The following is a 23,672-nucleotide window of genomic DNA, read 5'->3' as shown; positions in this document are numbered from 1 at the left end:
AATGTGTGTGGGTCTCCCGATTGTTCTCGGAAAGATTATGTACGGAAACATATGGATTTGGTGGTTTGAAGTCAACCTCTGGATCCTTTTTGTTCGGCGGGGAGATAAGCCAATATCCAATGATTTTGGGAGCAGATCTCCGATTGAGAACAAAGGAACATTCCCGTTGTGTTGATCCTGGTTAATCCTCCAATGACATGCTCATCTCAAAGATTAAACCATGCACATGTAAGTACAGTTGGACGGTACAGTTAAACCATGAGTGACATCTCTGTATGAGAGAGTCAGAAGAAATCGCGGTCAACCAAATTGTCCTCTTAAAGATTATGTAAGGGAACATATGGATCTGGTGGTTTGCAGTCGAAGTTAAACCCCGATCCTTTTGTTCAGTGGGTAGCTAAGCCAATATCTGATGATTTTGGGAGTAGGTCTCTAATTGAGAATTCAGGAACGTTCATGTTGTGTTGGGGATCACCTGGCTGATCCTCCCTGTAACATGCTCATCTCTAAGATTAAGACACGCATATGTAAGTACAGTTGGGCTGTACAGTGAAAACATGAGGGATACCTGTGTCTGAGGGAGTCGGAAGAAATGGTGGTCAACCAGATGACTATTCTGCCGACAGCTCTCTAATTTGTTCAATCAGCTTGAAGATGGAAAAGTTGATGGAAATAAGTGATATTTGTGTATGAGGGAGTCGGAAGAAATGGTGGTCAACCAGATTGTCCTGTTAATGATTATGTAAGGGAACATATGGATCTGGTGGTTTGAATTCAACCTTCGGATCCTTTTGTTTGTTGGGTAGCTAAGCCAATATCCGATGATTTTGGGAGCAGATCTCTGTTTGGGAAGACAGGAAAGTTCTTGTTGCGCTGGGGATCTACTGGTTGATCCTTCTAGTAACATGCTCATCTCAAGATTAAGCCATGCACTTGTAAGTATAGTTGGATGGTGCAGTGAAACCATGAGTGATGTATGACGGAGTTGGAAGAAATGGTGGTCAACTGGATGACCATTCTACCGACAGCTATCTAATGTGTACAAGATGGAAAAGTTGATGGAAATGACTGATATCTGTAACGAAGAATCGTCAGCTAGATTGATGGAATGAGTATTCACAGTCCGACATTTTGGATTTTTTAGCCTATGATCTTTAATCTACCACATTGAACCACAGTAAAGACCATCAGCTGATGTAATCTTACGTGTATATGGGACCATTGCCGAATGAACATTCTTTCAACTGACGATCATTTGTTCGGCTAAGTTCACATGTTCTGTAGTCATCGTTAGGATGGAACCATTGGAAAACTGATTTCTGCCGGATCCGTTTTTTTAACATGGGAGTCTAGGGATAATGGATCAGTTAACGGATTGCTATTTAGCCTACCATTGTACTTGCATTTTGAACGGATCTGTTGTCCATAGACGCCACATGTTGAAAACGGATTTGTCCGTTATTTAACAACGGACAAAAATGTTGTGTTTGACCAACTTTTTTGCACACGGACCTCCAACAGATCCGCGATATTGGATGACTACAGGACATGCAAACTTCTATCTACTGTGTACGGTCAACTAAAAAAGGTTCAGCTGTCCGATCCTCATCTCCGACAGATGATGTTTGGAGTCGTAAGGACCCTGTAGACTTTAAGTTTTAGATTTAGTCAACTTTAATCTAATATGTATGATGATGATCCAAGGAAGGGCTGTGCACTCTACATTCACTTTTCATTAATGTCTATGGAAAACACAGAAACGGCTAAGCCACAAAGCATTTTTTTTTTACTGCTGCTCAGGTTTCAGGGACTCTTTGTACCAGACTGAAAGAAATATTGAGATAGATGAAGGGTTTGCACATAGCAGTGATTCTAATGACAAAGCTGCCATAGAAACCACCAGGCAATTTACATAATAGATAGATTTAGGATCTGGTGATGATTCAGTTACATGTTTAAAGTGGATTTCAGGTGGATCTGTCTCTGCACTCCACTACATGCAATAATTAAAACATCTCTGATGTACTTACTTTGGGAAACAAAAAAGATACTTATCTTTTGAACCTGATGAGGCTGGTGTAGTTACTTTGAATATTGATGTTAGACAGGTTGGCTACATGTTTAAGGCTGTGAACGCTGCAGTTTTGTTGTCACCTAAAAACTGCACCTTTGAGACATCAAAACTACACCAAACACTGCCCCTTGACCTAGAGAGCCTGGAAACATAAAAAAAACCCCTTGTAATGATGGTGTGTTTTTGGTCTGTTTCAGGTGCATTTTTGTAAGTCTGGTTTGCTGCGTTTTTTGTGAAAAATAGTGATGGCTGGACCGGACTGTAAAGTCAGACCCCCGCGGGTTCAAAGGCACCTGAGTGCTGGAATTCTCAGGAAATTCTGGGTATTGATCTGGATCAGGCACTTGGGAGATAAAAAAAATAAATAAAGTAAAAATGAGAAAAAAATAATAATGCGAGCGCTATATACTTACCAAGTCTCCTGTGTGGCTGTAACTGCTCTGTCAGGTGCTCATTCTTCCTCCGGGACTGCTCATTAGGCTTATGCATATTCATTGCTTCCCCTGCCCACCGGCGTCTGTGATTGGTTGCAGTCTGACAGCGCCCCCAGCCTGTGTGACAGTGTGTGACTGCAACCAATCACAGACCCCAGTGGACGGGGGAAGCATTGAATATCCATGAGCCTAATGAGTGTACCTGGAAGCGACCGCAGGAGTGTACAGCCGTGTCGGTGACTCGGTAAGTATGAAGCGCTTGCTCCTTGCCCTTTGCGCCGGATTCTGGCCCACACAGATTATATCGGGACCGGCATCTGGCCAGATACCAGGGATCAATCCCTCGCTGACACGAGTTGGTAGGGGATTGATTTGCGAGAAACGCAGGTGATGCGCCTACGGGTCTAGGGGGTGGTACTCGTCACCGGGTCGGTGATGTTGGTTTGGGATGTCACAGTGGCCTTGCCCGGCTTCGTGGCCCCGAGGTGTCAATAAAATATGACTGGGGATGAGGATGTTGGGAGTAGTTGGCTTTCGTGACGCCACCTGTGGTATGCGGCTATGAGGAGAGCCGTCACTGCGGGATGTCGCTCACTTCTTGGGCTGATGGTCTTACCCAGCTCGGGTGTTTCAGCTCTCCACAGATAGAGCTCACCCCAGGGAAGATGGTGAGTGTGGTAGTCTCTGGTGCTGGCGCCAGCAATGGAAGGGATGACACAGGGTCTGCGGTTCAAGTTCTTTACTCACTGTCAGATTATCACCCTTGGAGTGCCGGTTTTCACCAAGATGGGCTACAGCCGATCCCGGATATTTTGAAAGCCAGTGCCGGTGTTGTGGATGGTGAGCCCTTCCTCCTTGCGCAGTTTGTAATGGGTCCCCATGGCCTGTAGCTACACAGGGTCCCCTCTCTGTGGTTTTTAAGTACCATCCTGTCTAGCAGGCAGTGCGAGTCCTTTTGTGAGGCTGGATCGTGATCTCAACTCTGGCTCTATGTGCTGCTGTGCCCCGGCCACTTGAGGTGGGCAAAGGAAACTTGAAATCTCCTCACCTGCAGAATTATTAAAAGGATTTGAAGTTCCCCTTAATCTAGGGCTCTGCACCCCGTCTGCGCTGGTCCTGGGGGAACTGACTTTGTATCCCTTCAGCGACCGTGTTCTCCTGTGTCCCACCACATCCATTGGTGTTGCAGTTCTTCTGTGGGGAACTGCATTCCCTCAGCCTGTCTGTGTCGCAGGCCGACTCCCAACTAACTGCTCTTTCTCCTGACTTCCCCCAGACATCACCCCTTCCCCTCCCGGGTCCCTAGACTAGTGGGTGGGAAGGCCCTTACCATTAGGCGGCCATCCATGTGATCCAACCCTAGCCTGGTCCCCAGTTGGAAAAGGTCAATGGTGTGTATGTGTGGATGAGTGGTGTGGAACCAGCACTGACCTCCTCTGAACCCAGGATGAATACTGCACCTTAAGTCAGGTGCAGTACCCTGTGGCACGTGAAGCCTCAGGGGTGCCACACAGGGATTAAACGCAAAAAGATTAAACATGCTGCAGTTTATTTGCCAGACGTTTGTGACAAATAAACTGGAGACAAAAAAAACAGCAAATCTAAATTCTCATAGACTTTTCAGACAACAAAACTGCACCAAAAAACGCGGTAAAATGCAGCGTGCGCATGTAGCCTAAATCTTATATAATTTGACCTGGGCACCAGTAATGATCTGGATGTACTTTTTTATAATCCCCTTTATCCGATTAGCGGGCTTTTTATGCCATTCAGTAAGGTGAAGAAATAAATAAATGGATGTTATATCATCATCTTCTACCTTTTGCAAAGACTTATTATTCCTTTCCATTTCGTTCTTTTCTTCCCAGCCTTTCCTATGCACTTTTGCTGCCCTGAATCGTCTTTTTTTCCTCCCTTTACACCCCAATGGCTCTCCAGATCTTCCCTCTCCCGTTTCCACCTCGCTCCTTCACCTCCCCCGGGGTCTCTGTGTTTGCCGTCTCTATGCTGGGTTTTACAGATAAGAGTCAGATTCTCTGTGACTTTCATGTGCTCTTCCTTGGACAATAAAAAAAATGGTTGTTCGTGTCCACACGGGAAGAGATGGCTTTCAGTAGGGTAGGCAGATAGCCGCGCACGACGTCTATGTGCAAGATATCCATGAATGGTATTCAAGTAGGCTTTACGGTGCGAAACAGCCGCCCAGGTTGTGAGGAGCCGTAACGATAAAAACCAATTACACATCTCACATAAATATATTACTGCCCATTGTAGCAAAGGATTCCACTGTCAAGGAGACAATTTTGGTAGAAAAATAAGAGATATATATTATGTGTTATATCATTACTCATTTTCAGGGCTTAGCTATTTTACTTGAGTTATTTTTTATATATCCAGCCTAATTAGCATCACAAATGATTAGTATGGGCAGCAAAATAATCACTGTGGACTAAACGATACAATGGTGAGTGTTAAGGACCCGTCACACGCAACGATATCGCTAGAGAGCGTACCCGCCCCCGTCGTTTGTGCGTCACGGGCAAATCGCTGCCCGTGGCGCACAATATCATTCGGAGCCGTCAAACGGGACTTACCTGCCTAGCTACGTCGCCGTGGCCGGCAAACCGCCTCCTTTCTAAGGGGGCGGTTTGTGCGGCGTCACGGTGGCATCACTAAGCGGCCACCCAATAGAAGTGGAGGGGCGGAGATGAGCGGGCGTAACATCCCGCCCACCTCCTTCCTTCCTCATTGCCGGCGGCCGCAGGTAAGCTGTAGTTCGTCGTTCCCGAGGTGTCACATGTAGCGATGTGTGCTGCCTCAACAATCAATGATTTTTTGAAAATGAACGACGTGTCAACGATGGACGATTTGGTGAGTATTTTCCATCGTTAACGGTCGCTCGTTGGTATCACACTCAACAATGTCGCTAACAATGCCGGATGTGCGTCACGGAATCAGTGACCCCGGCGATATCTCGTTAGATACGTCGTTGCGTCTGATGGGGCCTTTAAGATCTAAATTGTTTTCGGCTCATTTTTATTATACTGTTTAAAAGGAACATATCTGGTCCTCTATAGGGGGCTTTAAACGCAACGACATCGCTAACGAGATGTCGTTGGGGTCACGGAATTCGTGACACACATCCGGTCTCGTTAGCGACGTTGTTGAATGTGAGACGTACGAGCGACCGCTAACTATCAAAAATACTCACCTAATCGTTGATCGTTGACGCGTCGTTCAAATCCCAAATATCGTTTATGGTGCTGGACGCAGGTTGTTCGTCGTTCCTGAGGCAGCACACATCGCTACGTATGACACCCCAGGAATGACGAAAAACACCGTACCTGCGTCCTCCGGCAACGAGGTGGGTGTGTCTTTCCTTCGGCTTCTCTCCGCCCCTCCGCTTCTATTGGACGCCTGCCGTGTGACATCACTGTGACGCCGCACGAACCGCCCCCTTAGAAAAGAGGCAGTTCGCCGGCCACAGTGACGTTGCTAGGAAGGTAAGTACGTGTGACGGGTGTTAGCGATATTGTGCGCCACGGGCAACGATTTGCCCATGACGCACAAACGACGGGGGCGGGTGCTTTCACGAGCGACATTGCTAGTAATGTTGCTGCGTGTAAATCAGCTTTATGCCCTCCAATCTAGCATGATTCACATCAATATGGAAAATTCCCTCCCTAACCAGCCCTGTATAACACTATTTACTAATACGAATGTTTAAAAAAAGACCTCGGGTTCCATATGCTAATTAGGTCCTTGACTAGTTGCAGCGGCTTTAGTTTCCCTGACTAGTCGGCTATTTTTTCATGTCTTGCGCTCTGTAGGCATGATAACATGAGTTTCACGAGCCGGCATCTCCGCCAGCTCCTGGAAGTCCCAACAAAGAGAGGTCGCCTTGACGTTGGCTGTTGGGCTCACAACGACAAGGCAGTCTCTTGCAGTAATGCATGTCTATATTCCCATATTCATTGTTACACATATGTTAGCATTACAGAGTGCAACTGTCTCTTTTTTGTTACCACGTACCCCTTATACTCTATAGGGCTGTTCACATGTTTAAGACATTTTTTTGCAGAAAAAAATCATGTCGGTTTTTGATCAGAGTCATGGATCAAGATTACCTGTACAAGTCTATGAATCCGTGAAAATACCGGACAACAACAGTGTTGAATCTGTGCTTGATTAACTTTGTAGGAAAAACGTTGTAATTTTTTTTAAGTGTCCTCGCCCCTTTTTTTTTTTTTACATATGAGAAGAATCAATGATGTCTAAATTGGGCGTAAAACCTGGTGCCAAAGGATAAAATAATAATAATAATAATGTTAATAAAGCAACAAAAAGAGCTCTATGCCTCCAACCTATGCTCTATGCCTTGATACCTGTATGCCCAAATTCCCTCCCTAACCAGCCCTATACAATGCTATTCACTAATATGACTGTTTAAAAAAAAATTACATACACCTCGCTGTCCCTATGCTAATTTGGGCCTTGACTAGTCAATGGGGCGTTGTTTCCCTTGACTATGAAAACCTGTAAAAATTGATATACTTAGCACACAAAAATGGCCAGTTTTATGTAAGCCCAACAGCCAATGGCAAGACGACCTCTTTTTGTTCGGTCCCTGCCTACTTTTCACAGCAGTAATACATGTCTATATTCATTGTTCCACATATCTTAGCCCTACAGAGTGCAGCTGTCTCCTTTTTGTTACTATGTTTCATATTTGCACCTGTTCACATTAGAGAGGTAGGATGTGCCATCAGTCTTTTTCTTAGTTTCCCCTTACTAGTCAGTCCTCTTTCTATGTTATCACGCCGCTGTGAGCATGATTGCATGATTTCCACCAGTCGGCGTCTCTACCAGCTCCTGTACATGTCCCGGCCTCATTAGATGCACTACGCATGGTCAGAAGTTGAGAAGATGTGAATGTTAACATCTACCCTGCTTCTGAAGTGCACTGACGCAGCCGAAATGAGCTATGCGCATGCGCAAGATTTTAAGGAGCTGGCTGATACGCCAGTTAGTGGAAATCAAGTTATCACACTCACAGCAGTGTGATGCTATGAAAAACATGCAAAAAGTGAGATACTTAGCACACAAAAATGGCCAGTTTTATATGAGCCCAACAGCCAATGGCAAGGCAACCTCTTTTTGTTGGGTCCCTGTCTACACTAATGCACCTCTTTGGGTTAAATAAACCTATAGTTTATTGGTGGACAAGAAACTGCAAATAGAGAATTAAAATAGGCTAACGAGCAAGAGTGCTTAATCAGAAAGCATAACCCTGTAATCTAAGAAAAAGACTGAAGCCACATAGTAACTTTCTAATGTGAACCGGTGCAAACTGAATATGAAACTTAGTAACAAAAAGGAGACAGCTGCACTCTGTAGTGCTAAGATATGTGGAACAATGAATATAGGAATATAGACATGCATTACTGCTCTGAAAAGTAGGCAGGGACCGAACAAAAAGAGGTTGCCTTGCCGTTGGCTATTGGACTCACAGAAAACTGGCCATTTTTGTGTGCTAATAATCTCGATTTTTATATGTTTTTCATAGTCAGGGGAAACAACACCCCATTGACTAGTCAAGGACCTAATTAGCATAGGGACAGCGAGGTTTATGTAATTTATTTAAACACTCATATTAGTGAATAGCATTATACAGGGCTGGTTAGGGAGGGAATTTGGGCATATGGGTATCAATGCGGCTGGGTTGGAGACAGAGAGCTCTTTTTGTTGCTTTATTAACTTATTATTATTATTATTATTTATTATCATCATCATCATCATCATTTTGTCCTTTGGCTTTATGCCCAATTTACACATCAGTGATTTTTCTCATATGTAAAAAAAAGGGGGCGGGGACACTTATTCATCAGTATTCTGGATCTGAGTTTCATCAGTGTTTTTCTCATTTAAAAAAAAAATCATAGACTTGTACGAGTAATCTTGATCCATGACTCAGATCAAAAATGGAAATGATTTGTTTTCTGCAAAAAAAAAACCTCTTAAACATATGAACAGCGCCATAGACTATAATGGGTTATGATTATTAAAAAAAATGTTTTTGTTTTTCTTTTGTGAGAGTAGTAGAGCATAAAAAACGTATATAAATTATAATAAAAATTATAAATTATAAAAAATTTTAAAAAAGGTTCAGCCCAAACCTAAAATACTATATGTACTATTCTTCTTCAACACCAGCGCTGTCAGTATTATATATCTATATCTCTATCAATTATCAATAAATTAGGTATTGTCAGTATTGTATCGATATGCAGAATAAAGGTAATATGTTAATTTATCTGAATAATAAAGAATATAAAAAAAAATCCAGATTGTTTCTTTCATACATTCCACCTCCAAAAACAAACTATTATTATTATTATTATTATTATTATTATTTTATTAGTATTAGTGTTGATATTATTATTATTATTATAAAAATACATAAATAATGTAATAATATAATATAATAATAAAATAAGATAATAGTATTTTTCTATTATTTGTATTATTATTAGTAGGCATATTGATATTAATACTACTACTACTACTATCACTACTACTACTACTACTACTAATAATAATAATAATAATTGTTATTATTAATAATATCAACACGACTACTAATAATACAAATAATAAAAAATACTATTATTTTATTTTATTATTATATTATATTTTACTATTATTATATTATTAATAATAATATCAACACTACTACTACTACTACTAATAATAATGAAAACAATAGACATAATAATAACAACAATACTACTACTACTGCTACTACTACTACTACTACTACTAATAATAATAATAATAATAATAATAATAATAATAATAATAATAATAATAATAATAGTAATGATAATAATAATAATTAATAATAATAATTACAATCTTACAGATTTCACACTAGCCACTGAGGCTCTTTTTTAGATTCCTACTTCCTGTTCTTTCAGGAAGAGTTTTCACGAGGCCCATTATCATCAGAGGCAGGATTACAATGACGGGTATCACCAGAGCATCTGACCCTGCTCTGCTTCTCTTCACAAAGACCTTTGCATACACTCATGAGATGTTCAATTTTAAAAAATAGAGTTGGGATCTAACCATTGTTGATTTGTACATTTTTTTTTTTAAATACATTTAACACAGTAACTTGATTTTAAATATTGGTCATTTTCTGATGGCAGCTTCCCTTCAAGGGGTTAACTTTGTTTTCCAAAGTTAAAGATCCATTGTTTTTGAAGCCCTGTAATCTACAGATGATTAGTTGCAAGGACATTTAGTTATAATTGCAGCCATGTGTTTGCTCGGCTAAAGAATGTCCAGCAGCCGTCCGCTAAAATTGCTTTCATTACTGTTGAGCAATTCCGCCTCGAAAAGCAGTATTTTACTTAGTGTGCGCTAAATAATACAAGATGCTCGGTTAGGTTTAGGGTATGTGAGAACAGGGCTCACATGGACACACTTGAGTAGGAGGACGAGGAGGCATGAGGCAGCCAGTCCTCTCATCACAATCTGATGATAAAACACTTAAGGTATTTTTCGCTTTATAAGACGCACCGGATTATAAGACGCACCCCAAATTTAGAGGAAAAAGGTAAAAAAAAAAATGGGGTCCATCTTATAGTTTGGTGTTGTCCTACCAGATCAGGGGCGGCAGCGGCAGTGGAGCCGAGTCACAGGAGGAAGGGGCCATGCTGGAGTAGGGTGATGCTGCTGGCAGCGGTGGCGGTTGTGCTGGTACTGGTGGAGTCTGTGCTGGTAGCGGTGGGGGCTGTGCTGGCATCGATAGGGTCAGTGCTGGCAGTGGTCGGGCTGTGCTGGCTGTGTGGAGCAGGCCAGTGCGGCGGGTGTCCCAGATGCTCTGTTGACTGTGTGGGCTTAGAATAAATGGCGGCTGAAGCGGTGCGTGCGCAGATTGAGCTCTCAGCTCAATGACAAGCCGATATCTGATAAGATAAGTCTGCAGCTGGGAGATCAGTGTGCCGGAGGCGACGTGTGTGCAGGTGAGATCTTGAGCCAAGAGCTCTATTTGCGCATGCGTTGACTCTGGCCACCATTAAATGAAGCCAGAGCATCTGGTACAGCCGCCACCGCCGCACCACCCTGCTCCACACAGCCACCGCAGCCCGCGCAGACAGCCAGATGGCCGCCTGCACAGACAGTCAGATGGCCACCTGCATAGACAGCTGCCTGCCCGTACAGACAGCTGCCTGCCCGTACAGACAGCTGGCCACCCGCACAGACAGCTGGCCACCCACACAGACAGCTGGCCACTCGCACAGACAGCCACCCGCCCGCACAGACAGCCACCCACCTGCACAGACAGCTACCCGCCCGCACAGACAGCTGGCCACCCGTATAAACAGCCGGCCACCTGCATAGACAGCCGCCCACCCGCACAGACAGACAGCCATCTGCACAGCCAGCCATCCGCACAGACAGACAGCCACCCGCACAGACAGACAGCCGGCTGCCCGCAAAGACAGCTGGATGGCCCCCCGCAAAGACAGCCGGACGGCCCCCCGCAAAGACAGCCGGACGGCCCCCCGCAAAGACAGCCGGACGGCCCCCCGCACAGACAGCCGGACGGCCATCCGCACAGACAGCCAGCCATCCGCACAGACAGCCAGCCATCCGCACAGACAGCCAGCCATCCGCACAGACAGACAGCCACCCGCACAGACAGCCAGCCACCCGCACAGACAGCCAGCCACCCGCACAGACAGCCAGCCACCCGCACAGACAGCCGGACGGCCGCCCGCACAGACAGCCGGACGGCCGCCCGCACAGACAGCCGGACGGCCGCCCGCACAGACAGCCGGACGGCCGCCCACCTGCACAGAAAGCTGGCTGCTCGCATAAACATCTGCCCGCACAGCCCCCACGGCAGCCAGTACAGCGCCAATTCTCCCTCTCCCGGTAAGCTATATTCGAATTATAAGACACACCCCTCATTTTTCTCCCAAATTTTTGGGAGGAAAAGTGCTTCTGATAATCTGAAAAATACAGTATTTTCTTGAAACAACACACAGCCTAGTAAGTGACACATCCCTGTAATTGGGCTATCAACCCCTACATCATGCTGCTCTCAAATTACATAGCATAGCCAAAGCCTGCTGACAAATTCCCTTGCATGAAATAATATCATCTATTTTTGACGATAAGACTGTTGGGCCAGTAGTAATCGCAACATAACAGCATCCATAATATTATATTTATATAATTAATATAATTATGTAAGGATATAAGGACAATTAAAATCACATTTTGATAAGACGCGTTTAGCATTTTATTAACGCACCTCTTTATAAAGTAATGTACTAACTCAAACATTTCTTTTTTTACGGCAGCCTTTAGCGATGGTTAATGTGCTTTTTTCTGCGGTGGCTTTATTCTTTTATGTCTCTTGTAGCTGAAGATCCCAGAGAGATTGAGCGGGAGCGAGAGAAGAAGCTTTTTTTTTTTTAACCACTTCTGATCTTTTCATCTCAATCTCTTTATAAATAAAAGCTAATGGTTTGTTGGGATCACATGCTCAATTATATAAAGGATTAGGTATAATATAAAAAGAGAATATTCTTTGTGCGACCATAAACATCAGGCTGGCGTATTCAGTTAGCCATGATTTTATAAGATAAAAGTATCTTTTATTTTGTTATTTAATTTTATTTTATTTTACATTTTACCAAATAAAATAAAAAAAATAACAATAAAAATAAACCCTTAATTGTCCTGGAAAAATATAACATCTAAGCACATAAAAATGCTTCATGTGTTATACATCTGAAAAATTGATACCTTGTTTTATTAATTATGCAAACTGTATTAGATTAAAAAAATAAAATTAGGTGCCTTCATATTTTATAGTGAATTGCCGTAATTTTCATTTTATAAGACGCACTGGATTATAAGACACACCCCAAATTTAGAGGGGAAAAAAAGGTATAGAAAAATAAAATTGGGGTTTGTCTTATAATTTGGTAGTGTCATACCGGGGTGCGGCAGCGGTGGTGGAGTGGGGTCACAGTAGGCACGGGTGGTGTTGGAGTAGGGCAATGCTGACGGCGGTGTGGCGGGTGTCCCAGATGCTCACTGCGGGCATTGTGAGTCAGGAGGAACATAAACCGAAAAACTCAAATTACCCACAAAACAATTTTTATTACATATATGCCACAAACAAGGTACACATGTTAAAATATTGATGAGAAGAAAGGTGAGAATCAATACATTCTACTCCTCACCCTTCCTGTCATACAGGGGTCGGCGTCCTAAAGTTTACTGACGCCCCTGTTCCTCGTCGGCTTGAGCCCTAAGCAGGCCCTCCACTCACACTAAGAGAACACCGTGTGCCCTAATTCAAAAGTGGGTAAGGTGAAACACCCAAGAACCCATATAGACAGTATGTGACATCCTAATTCAGTCAAAGAATTCTCTGTCAATGGATGTCATCAATCTATGTATAGGGGAGGCTCTGACTCAGTCGACTATTTGTCAAGAGGAAAAAACAAAGGATCATAAAAACTATTGTTGCATTTGTCCAGGATGCACCCTACGCGTTTCGCCCTTTAAGTCAAGTAGGGCTCATCAGGGGTATGGCAGCATAGATCCTTGACATTTATAGCACAGCTACAACCTAGAACAAAAACATAATTAAAATAAGATAAAACACTGTTACCAACTCACAAGGTCCATAGTCACCTAGAAAAAACATGGACGGAAAGCACAATCAATACTGACCAGTAGTAGTGGATCAATACCAAAGGAATTTCCACAGTTAGTGAAGAAACCTCCTCCAGGAATACGACCAGAATGGAATATCTAATGATGCAAACAATACAGACAATATATATATCTATAAGTACACAGAGGCAGGTCCACAGGACATATCCAGCCAGGCATATTTAAATAGATATATCTACCTGTTTCAAATCGGACCAAAGATGTATATATATCCCTCACTGTATCTGAAGGCAATCCAAAAGTCCAGGCGCAGTCATATATGCAGCCTGCAGAGAATATTCAGCACGAGACATATATCATAGTTCCATGTCTATTTAAAGGGGGCAAAGATAATATACCTCCAAACCCAGTACCTGGTCCAAATCAGGGTGGAAATATTCACACCTAAGGATATATCCCGTAATGCAGGCTCACATGCATGTGTGATGATACTTTTGTCCGTAGGACAGATATCCCTTGAAGACAAAGCACATATATATCCACATGTATGTATGGTATAAGGGACACCAAAAAAGAATCTGGACAAAAGGCACAAACAATACTGACCAGTAACAGTGGATCAATACCAAAGAATTTTCACAGTTAGTGAAGAAACCTCCTCCAAAAATATCAAGGTGGATGTCTTCACACCTGAGGACACATCCCGCAATGCAGGCTCACTTGCATGTGTAATGATACTTATGTCCATAGGAAGAAAATCCCTTGAAAAAAATACAAATATATCCACTTGTGTGTATGGTATAATAATGTAAAAATACCACCACCCTATCTCAGAGGCCATCAGTACAAAGAAAGAATAACCTTATGCCCCATCAAAGGTGCCACACATACCTCAGGAAAATCCTGATCCTGGAAGGAGCACAACACCTCCGCAATGCCTAGAGGGAGAGGTATAACCTGGCTCAGATCTCCCACATTAACCATTAACAGTATAAGATTCAACACAACAGAATAGCAAGTTGAAAACTTTTTCTTGTAAATACCTGGTCAGTTGGTATCACCTGGGTAACGATGTGTATCCAGTGCGGGTGTCAGCTTAAATCCTAGCTGCCCCGGCCGGTTTTTAAATGTCCTGTTTCGCACCAAAAAATGCAGCCATTCAGCCACTCCCCCAACATCATTTCCGGCGAGCGCAACCAAAAAAGCATTCACCCGGATACATGGCTGATAGGAACGGTACCACATAGCCAAGCGTTCCTAGTCATTGCGCATGCGCAAGTCGCGCATGCGCATAACCTCAAACGTAACTCAAGGCGGTCCCATTTCGCACCAATGATGCAGCTATTCAGCTACTCCCCCAACGTCATTTCCGGGGAACGCAACCAAAAAAGCATTCACCCGGACACATGGCTAATAGGAATGGTACCGCATAGCCGAACGTTCCTAGTCACTGCGCATGCGCAAGTCGCGCATGCGCATAACCTTAAACGTAACTCAAAGCGGTAACACAGAACGGGGGCTAATGCCAGCTGCGCATGCGCAATCCACACATTCTGCGCGTGTGCTAGAAACCGCTGCAAGATGCTAAATGCTAGGTTAAGGCACCATCCACCTTATTACCAAACTTCAGGGGGCATGCGATCCCACCAATGGGAGAGGGGTATATAAACCAGATATAAGTGCGCGAAAAAATATCATATTGACCAGATATACAATCTAGTCAAGAATAATGATAGTATAGTCACAGATTTTATGAGGCATTCCAGAAGATTATAGCTCAATAAACCATGTCCATATCACACAATCATAGACCAAAAAAGAAAGTAACAGTGTTCTACACCTAGAAGCAACAATTAAAAATAGTCCCAGTTTAACACTGGCAAGCTGATTATGTCACATTTTGTCACCATCAGTAATAATGTCCACTTGTCAAAAAATTTTTTGGTGGACGATAATTTCAATCCAGGCCTACTACAGGCCAAGTATATTAAGATATGGTAGGAATTACTTTTATCGTTCTGTGTTACCGCTTTGAGTTACGTTTAAGGTTATGCGCATGCGCGACTTGCGCATGCGCAGTGACTAGGAACGTTCGGCTATGGGGTACCATTCCTATTAGCCATGTGTCCGGGTGAATGCTTTTTTGGTTGCGTTCCCCGGAAATGACGTTGGGGGAGTAGCTGAATAGCTGCATCATTGGTGCGAAATGGGACCGCCTTGAGTTACGTTTGAGGTTATGCGCATGCGCGACTTGCGCATGCGCAATGACTAGGAACGCTTGGCTATGTGGTACCGTTCCTATCAGCCATGTATCCGGGTGAATGCTTTTTTGGTTGCGCTCCCCGGAAATGATGTTGGGGGAGTGGCTGAATGGCTGCATTTTTTGGCGCGAAACAGGACATTTAAAAACCGGCCGGGGCAGCTAGGATTTAAGCTGACACCCGCACTGGATACACATCGTTACCCAGGTGATACCAACTGACCAGGTATTTACAAGAAAAAGTTTTCAACTTGCTATTCTGTTGTGTTGAATCTTATACTGTTAATGGTTAATGTGGGAGATCTGAGCCAGGTTATACCTCTCCCTCTAGGCATTGCGGAGGTGTTGTGCTCCTTCCAGGATCAGGATTTTCCTGAGGTATGTGTGGCACCTTTGATGGGGCATAAGGTTATTCTTTCTTTGTACTGATGGCCTCTGAGATAGGGTGGTGGTATTTTTACATTATTATACCATACACACAAGTGGATATATTTGTATTTTTTTCAAGGGATTTTCTTCCTATGGACATAAGTATCATTACACATGCAAGTGAGCCTGCATTGCGGGATGTGTCCTCAGGTGTGAAGACATCCACCTTGATATTTTTGGAGGAGGTTTCTTCACTAACTGTGAAAATTCTTTGGTATTGATCCACTGTTACTGGTCAGTATTGTTTGTGCCTTTTGTCCAGATTCTTTTTTGGTGTCCCTTATACCATACATACATGTGGATATATATGTGCTTTGTCTTCAAGGGATATCTGTCCTACGGACAAAAGTATCATCACACATGCATGTGAGCCTGCATTACGGGATATATCCTTAGGTGTGAATATTTCCACCCTGATTTGGACCAGGTACTGGGTTTGGAGGTATATTATCTTTGCCCCCTTTAAATAGACATGGAACTATGATATATGTCTCGTGCTGAATATTCTCTGCAGGCTGCATATATGACTGCGCCTGGACTTTTGGATTGCCTTCAGATACAGTGAGGGATATATATACATCTTTGGTCCGATTTGAAACAGGTAGATATATCTATTTAAATATGCCTGGCTGGATATGTCCTGTGGACCTGCCTCTGTGTACTTATAGATATATATATTGTCTGTATTGTTTGCATCATTAGATATTCCATTCTGGTCGTATTCCTGGAGGAGGTTTCTTCACTAACTGTGGAAATTCCTTTGGTATTGATCCACTACTACTGGTCAGTATTGATTGTGCTTTCCGTCCATGTTTTTTCTAGGTGACTATGGACCTTGTGAGTTGGTAACAGTGTTTTATCTTATTTTAATTATGTTTTTGTTCTAGGTTGTAGCTGTGCTATAAATGTCAAGGATCTATGCTGCCATACCCCTGATGAGCCCTACTTGACTTAAAGGGCGAAACGCGTAGGGTGCATCCTGGACAAATGCAACAATAGTTTTTATGATCCTTTGTTTTTTCCTCTTGACAAATAGTCGACTGAGTCAGAGCCTCCCCTATACATAGATTGATGACATCCATTGACAGAGAATTCTTTGACTGAATTAGGATGTCACATACTGTCTATATGGGTTCTTGGGTGTTTCACCTTACCCACTTTTGAATTAGGGCACACGGTGTTCTCTTAGTGTGAGTGGAGGGCCTGCTTAGGGCTCAAGCCGACGAGGAACAGGGGCGTCAGTAAACTTTAGGACGCCGACCCCTGTATGACAGGAAGGGTGAGGAGTAGAGTGTATTGATTCTCACCTTTCTTCTCATCAATATTTTAATATGTGTACCTTGTTTGTGGCATATATGTAATAAAAATTGTTTTGTGGGTAATTTGAGTTTTTCGGTTTTTGGTTTAATATAATTACCTTGATATCGATTTCGGTGTTTGAGTCAGGAGGAACATCCAGGAACTGTCGGTGGTGCGGGCTTCAATGAAATGTCACCTGGAGTCGGCGCATACGCAGATTGAGCTATCGGCTCAATGACAAGCCGAGATCTCATCTGCCCACACAACACCTCTTAGGAGTGACGAGCTAGCGGTCAAATTAGGAGCACTAGGAGGCAGGAATCAGGGAAACCAAAAAAATTTTTTCAATATTAAAAAAACTTTTTATTGAAATTAGATACCCTCTAATGGCCACAACGCGTTTTGACAGCTATTTGCTGTCTTCATCAGGTGACACACAACACCTCTTGGCGCCATTTTCCTTAAGTCCGCTGCTGGGAGATCAATGGGCTGGAGGCGGTGCATGCGCAGATGAGATCTTGAGCCGAGAGCGCCATCTACGCACGTTCGAATACCGGGTGCCATTATTTGAAACCCGCACAGCGGACATTTACAGGATGGCCCCTGACTCACTGCCTGCAGCACAGCAGCCCACAGCACAGCACCCGCAGCCTGCAGCACAGCACCTGCAGCACATCACCCGCAGCCCCAGCACAGTGCCCACAGCACAGCACCTACAGCTCACAGCATTACCCTTTCCTCCTGTGACGATTCGCCACCACTTCCCGGTAAGTAACATTAGGATTATAAGACGTACCCCTCATTTTCCACTCAAATTTTTGGGAGGAAAAGTGGAACTTATAATCTGAAAAATACGTAACTCAAATGATTTTACAAAAATATTGCATTAATTGTTTAGGAATTACAGCCATTTTTCACATAGTCCATCCATTTTCGCAGACTGAAGAGTAAATGGATAATTGACAGATAAGCAGATTTGTGGTCCCTTGTGGTTTGCTACCTCATTATTTCATGACAAATCAAGAAGATAAGGTTTGGAGCCGATTCATTTTGTAGCGGTTCATGGGAACTCCTAATCTGCAGTCCATCAGAGAGATAGCAGAAACTTTAGAGGTTGCGAAAATAATTTAGTATATTCTAAAAAATAAAGGAATGCAAAGGCGAGATCGGGTACACCAAAAAAGCTTTGAAGAGCGGGACTTTGAGAGCATCTTGTTTACTTAGCAAGATGTCGTGAAGGAGTTCCTCTTCAAGTCAAGAACACTCAGAACGAGGATGGCATGTCATGGTCAAACAATCAGGAGATGCCTCCATGAATGTAAATCCAGAGGCTCAAGATGTAAACGTTCAAGAATAAAAAGGCCTGATTTCTAGAAGACGCCTAATAGGCTGCTTGGTTTTGGAACATATTCTGCCCCTTAGGATCTGGATCCTCAAATGTCAGGACTGGTGTCGCTTGAGGTGCTGACTAGGCCTTGGCCATTACCAATTTTGACATCAAAAGTCTACACAGCAGGACACATGGTGAAGAAGGGGAAGCAGATGGCGCATATGGTACAGAAATAAACAAAGCTTTGGGTGACTGTGTATGCCACACCAAGCATGGAAAACAGAAAGAGGAGGAGAAGAGAACTGTCTGAGGACTTGAGAACCAAACTTCTTGAAAAATATGAATAATTTCAAAGTTACAAGTCCATCTCCAGAGATCTTGATGTTCCTTGGTCAACAGTGCTCAACATAATCAAGACGTTTGCAACATTTGCATTTTTGAAAAAACCAGCATGTCAATTCCTCCAGCGTTTTTGCCACTTTTTTCACCAGGGAAGAAATGAGAGTGCAAAAAAGCTTGGAAGACTAGGTGTGCAATGGCAGCAGGATAAGTGAGCGTCGAGGTTTGGCTTTTTTTTTTTCTTTTTGCATCCCTTTCCTGGACCTCTACAAATTAGCTAAATTGTTTGACCTTTATTTAATTTTGTTGAATTCACATGAAGTGAATCCCCCAAAATTTAGAGTCCAAGAAGATCTAATTTTATTTTAAAATTCAAGAAGAATTCATTTGTCCTTAAACAGATTCACTGATTTTTACATTGTTGGCACCTTTCCAAAATTGTGGGTAAATAACTTTGTTTCAAGCATTTGATGTTCATTCAAACTCACCTGTGGTAAGTAACAGGTGTGGGCAATATGAAAATCACACCTGAAACCAGATAAAAAGGGGAGAAGTTGACTCAATCATTTTGGGTGTCTGTGTGCCACACTAAGCATGGAGAACAGAACGTGGAAAAGAGAAATGTCGGAGGACTAGCCAACCAAAATCCTTGAAAGATATGAACAATCTCAAGGTTACAAGTCCATCTCCAGAGATCTTGATGTTCCTTGGTCAACGCCAAAGAAACAAAGGCAAAATGGATAGGATTTCAGACAAAACTCAAAAATAGGCTGAACAAAATTTCCAAAATTGTGGGTAAACAACTTTTTTTCAAGCATGTGATGCTTGTTCAAACTCATTTGTGGCAAGTAACAGGTGTGGACATATGAAAATCACACCTGAAACCAGATAAAAAAGGGAGACGTTGACACACTCTTTGCTTTGGGTGTCTGTGTGTGCCACACTAAGCATGGAGAACAGAAAGAGTAGAAGAGAAATGTCTGAGGTCTTGAGAACCACAAGTGTTGAAAAATATGAACAATATTAAGGTTATAAGTCCATTTCTAGAGATCTTGATGTTTCTTGGTCAATGTTGCGCAACATAATCAAGAAGTTTCCAAAATTTGCATTTTTGCAAGAAGCAGCATGTCAATTCTTCTAGGGTTTTTGCCACTTTTTTCCACCAGTGAGGCATTGAGAGTTCACAAATGCAGCTACGTTATTTAAACATGTACTGTAGACAAATGACACATCAAAAACACAACAAAAAATTCAACAAAAACAGCAAAACATGCTGTAAAAACTCAGCAAAAAAGATGCAGCTTTTATTTTTATAGCCAAGAGATTTTGTTTTGCTGCAGAAAAAACAAAACGCAGCAAAATCATAATGTATGAACATAGCCTTATACTTCATTGTAATCCTGTCTGTGATGATAATGAATGAGGCAAGAAACAGGTATGGGCAATATGAAAATCATACCTGAAACCAGACAAAAAGGGGAGAAGTTGACTCAATTTTTGTATTGTGTCTGTGTGTGCCACACTAAGCATGGGGAACAGAAGCCAGAGAAGGGAACTGTCTGAGGACTTCAGAACCAGAACTGTTGAAAATTATGAACAATTTCATGGTTTTTGAGGATGCATTCGCTTTATCTGTCTAACGAGTTTATTATACACCGACACATACATTGAATCAACTCTCGAGAATATTGTCTTAACTGGAGAAGAGGAAATGATAACCAAGGACATTTCTCCTTGAAATATAAATGATGAAACAATAATATTTTTGCCGACCTCATAAATGCTGTCATACTTGTGTACTACGGCAGTAAATATATACAGTAAGATATTTATAGAACGTCCATTCCTATGTCATATGAAAAGCCTACGAGCCTTGATCACTCGTAGATGACACATATTCCGGATATTTTGATGGCTTTTAATTAGCCGCAGTAGCTCAGCTGGTAACTTTGCTGACTTTGACACATAGTCTGATGCCGGAACGCCTGGTTCAATTCCTGTGTCAGCTTGTTGCAATAAATTTACTAACAAAATGTAGTGATCTGTGACTAAGTGATATTATTTCCACTTCTTTTAACTCACAGTTGTTGCATTGCTACAAGACCAGACTAAAGATGCCAGTTCAAGACGTGCTTGTATATGCATGCCACCCGGACATAGATACAATGTAGCAAGTCGATCAATCTTGAGAACTTGACTTGAACCTCAAATATACTGTTTTCTAAGTCGGGTATAAAGACTATATATACTATGTAGGGCAAAAGTCATTTTCTAATCAATAAAACCTCAATAATATATATATATATATATATATATAATCCGTACAGACCAAACGTTTGGACACACCTCATCTCTAGAACAACTGTTAAGAGGAGACTTTGTGCAGCAGCCTTCATGGTAAAATAGCTGCTAGGAAACCACTGCTAAGGACAGGCAACAAGCAGAAGAGACGTGTTTGGGCTAAAGAACACAAGGAATAGACATTGATCAGTGGAAATCTGTGCTTTGGTCTGATGAGTCCAAATTTGAGATCTTTGGATCCAACCACCGTGTCTTTGTAGAAAAGGTGAACGGATGGACTCTACATGGCTGGTTCCCACCGGGAAGCATGGAGGAGGAGGTGTGATGGTGTGGGGGGGCTTTGCTGGTGACACTGTTGGGGATTTATTCAAAATTGAAGGCATACAGAACCAGCATGGCTACCACAGCATCTTGCAGCGGCGTGCTATTCCATTTGGTTTGCATTTAGTTGGACCATCATTTATTTTTCAACAGGACAATGACCCCAAACACACCTCCAGGCTGTGTAAGGGCTATTTGACTAAGAAGGAGAGTGATGGGGTGCTACGCCAAATGACCTGGCCTCTACAGTCACCAGACCTGAACCCAATTGAGATGGTTTGGGGTGAGCTGGACCGCAGAGTGAAGGCAAAAGGGCCAACAAGTGCTAAGCATCTCTGGGAACTCCTTCAAGACTGTTGGAAAACCATTTCCGGTGACTACCTCTTGAAGCTCCTCAAGAGAATGCCAAGAGTGTGCAAAGCAGTAATCAAAGCAAAAGGTGGCTACTTTGAAGAACCTAGAATATAAGACATATTTTCAGTTGTGTCACACCTTTTTAAGTATTTCATTCCACATGTGTTAATTCATAGTTTTGATGCCTTCAATGTGAATCTACAATTTTCAGAGTCCTGAAAATAAAGAAAATTCTTTGAATGAGAAGGTGTGTCCAAACTTTTGGTCTCTACTGTGTGTGTGTGTGTGTGTGTGTGTGTGTGTGTGTGTGTGTGTGTGTGTATATATATTACAGAATGACTTATGGTGAGGCTACTGTAATAAACTTGCCACTTCTGGAGAGTTTTCTTTGACCTAACCGTTAAAGAAAACCCCTGGAGGGAGATTATAGTAATTGGGTGTCACAGAATAGAATATAATTTATTCTAATTGAACGCCACTACAGATTTAAGATACTGGTGTGGTGTCTAAACTATAGAAAACAGTACCAGGTTATTAAAGGGAACCTGACGAAAGATTTGTGCCGCTGAAATCAAGGGCAGCATGAATCACGTTGTCTGCACTATAGAAGCAGTATATACGGTTTATTCTGACTTTTCACCAAAACCGACCTTTGAGAAGCCGGCCAGAGACCAGCCTCTCGGACTAGTCCTCAGATACGCATAGGCTTCAAATGGCTTTTCAGCGTATATGTTCTCTGGAATGTCACAGCTGGTGTCTAAATCATTCAAAACCCCAATCAGGTCCTTGGGTAAAGATTTGTTACATGTAAAAAGTCATTAAAGGGAATCTGTCACCAAGTGTGTGTTACCTCATCTGAGATCAGCATAACGTAGGAAAAGAGACCCTGATTCCAGTGATGTATCACTTAGTTTACTGGGTGCAGCAGTTGTGACACAATCAGAGTTCTTAGATCAAGTATGTAAAAAAGCTTAGAAAGGTATCCCCTGCCCCCCATAGGCTTCTGTGTACATTGTATAGAGCTGCTTACCAGAGGAGGGGGTGTGGTCAGACTAGGTCTCAGACGCCCTGTAGTCCAGGATGTGATAATTTCATGGTGATAGAACACTCATTGTATGAAACAACAGTGCACAACCAAATAAGTGACACATCCCTGAAATCTGTGTTTCACCCTCTATCTCATGTAGTTCGGGAAGTGATCATTTCCTGGTGATCGAACATGCACTGTATAGAAGCAACAACACACAGCCTAATAAGTGATACATCCCTGAAATCTGTGATTCAGCCCCTATCTCATTTTGTCCTCAGATTACATAGCAAAAACCTGCTGTCATATTCCCTTTAAAACATTAATGTAAGTAGGCCAACTTATAGAACGTCTGATCGATATTGGTATTAAACACCTAGTTTACAAAATGCAGCAGTTGTGACACAATCAGAGTTCTTAGATGTTGTATGTAGCAGAGCACAGAAAGCTATCCCCGACTCAATAGTCTTCTGTATACATTGTATATTGAGAGTGAGCTGCTTAGCAGAACAGGAGGTTTGGTCAGACTAAGGCTCACAAGCCCTCTAGTCCAGGAAGTGATAAATAACTGGTGATAGAACACTCGTATGAAAACAACAAAAAGCCTAATAAGTGACATCTCCCTGAAATCTGTGATTCAGCCCCTATCAGATTACATAGCAAAAACATGCTGTCATATTCCCTTTAAAACATTGATACAATGGGGCTAAGTTATGGAATGTCTGGCTGATATTGGCATTAAAATTCTAGTTTACAAAGTTCAGCAGTAGTGGCATAATTAGAGCTCTTAGATGTTA

At 42.5% G+C, this 23,672-nt stretch overlaps 1 protein-coding gene across 16 annotated transcripts in view; it reads left to right on the top strand.

Annotated features, from left to right (window-relative positions):
* Positions 1–23,672, top strand: part of NRXN2 (neurexin 2) — a 955,311-nt gene that overhangs the window by 242,873 nt on the left and 688,766 nt on the right. The window lies entirely within an intron of this gene.

This window comes from Anomaloglossus baeobatrachus, chromosome 10 (genome assembly GCF_048569485.1).
Source record: "Anomaloglossus baeobatrachus isolate aAnoBae1 chromosome 10, aAnoBae1.hap1, whole genome shotgun sequence".
Lineage (NCBI taxonomy): Eukaryota > Metazoa > Chordata > Amphibia > Anura > Aromobatidae > Anomaloglossus > Anomaloglossus baeobatrachus.
This window is presented reverse-complemented; position numbering and strand designations above follow the sequence as displayed.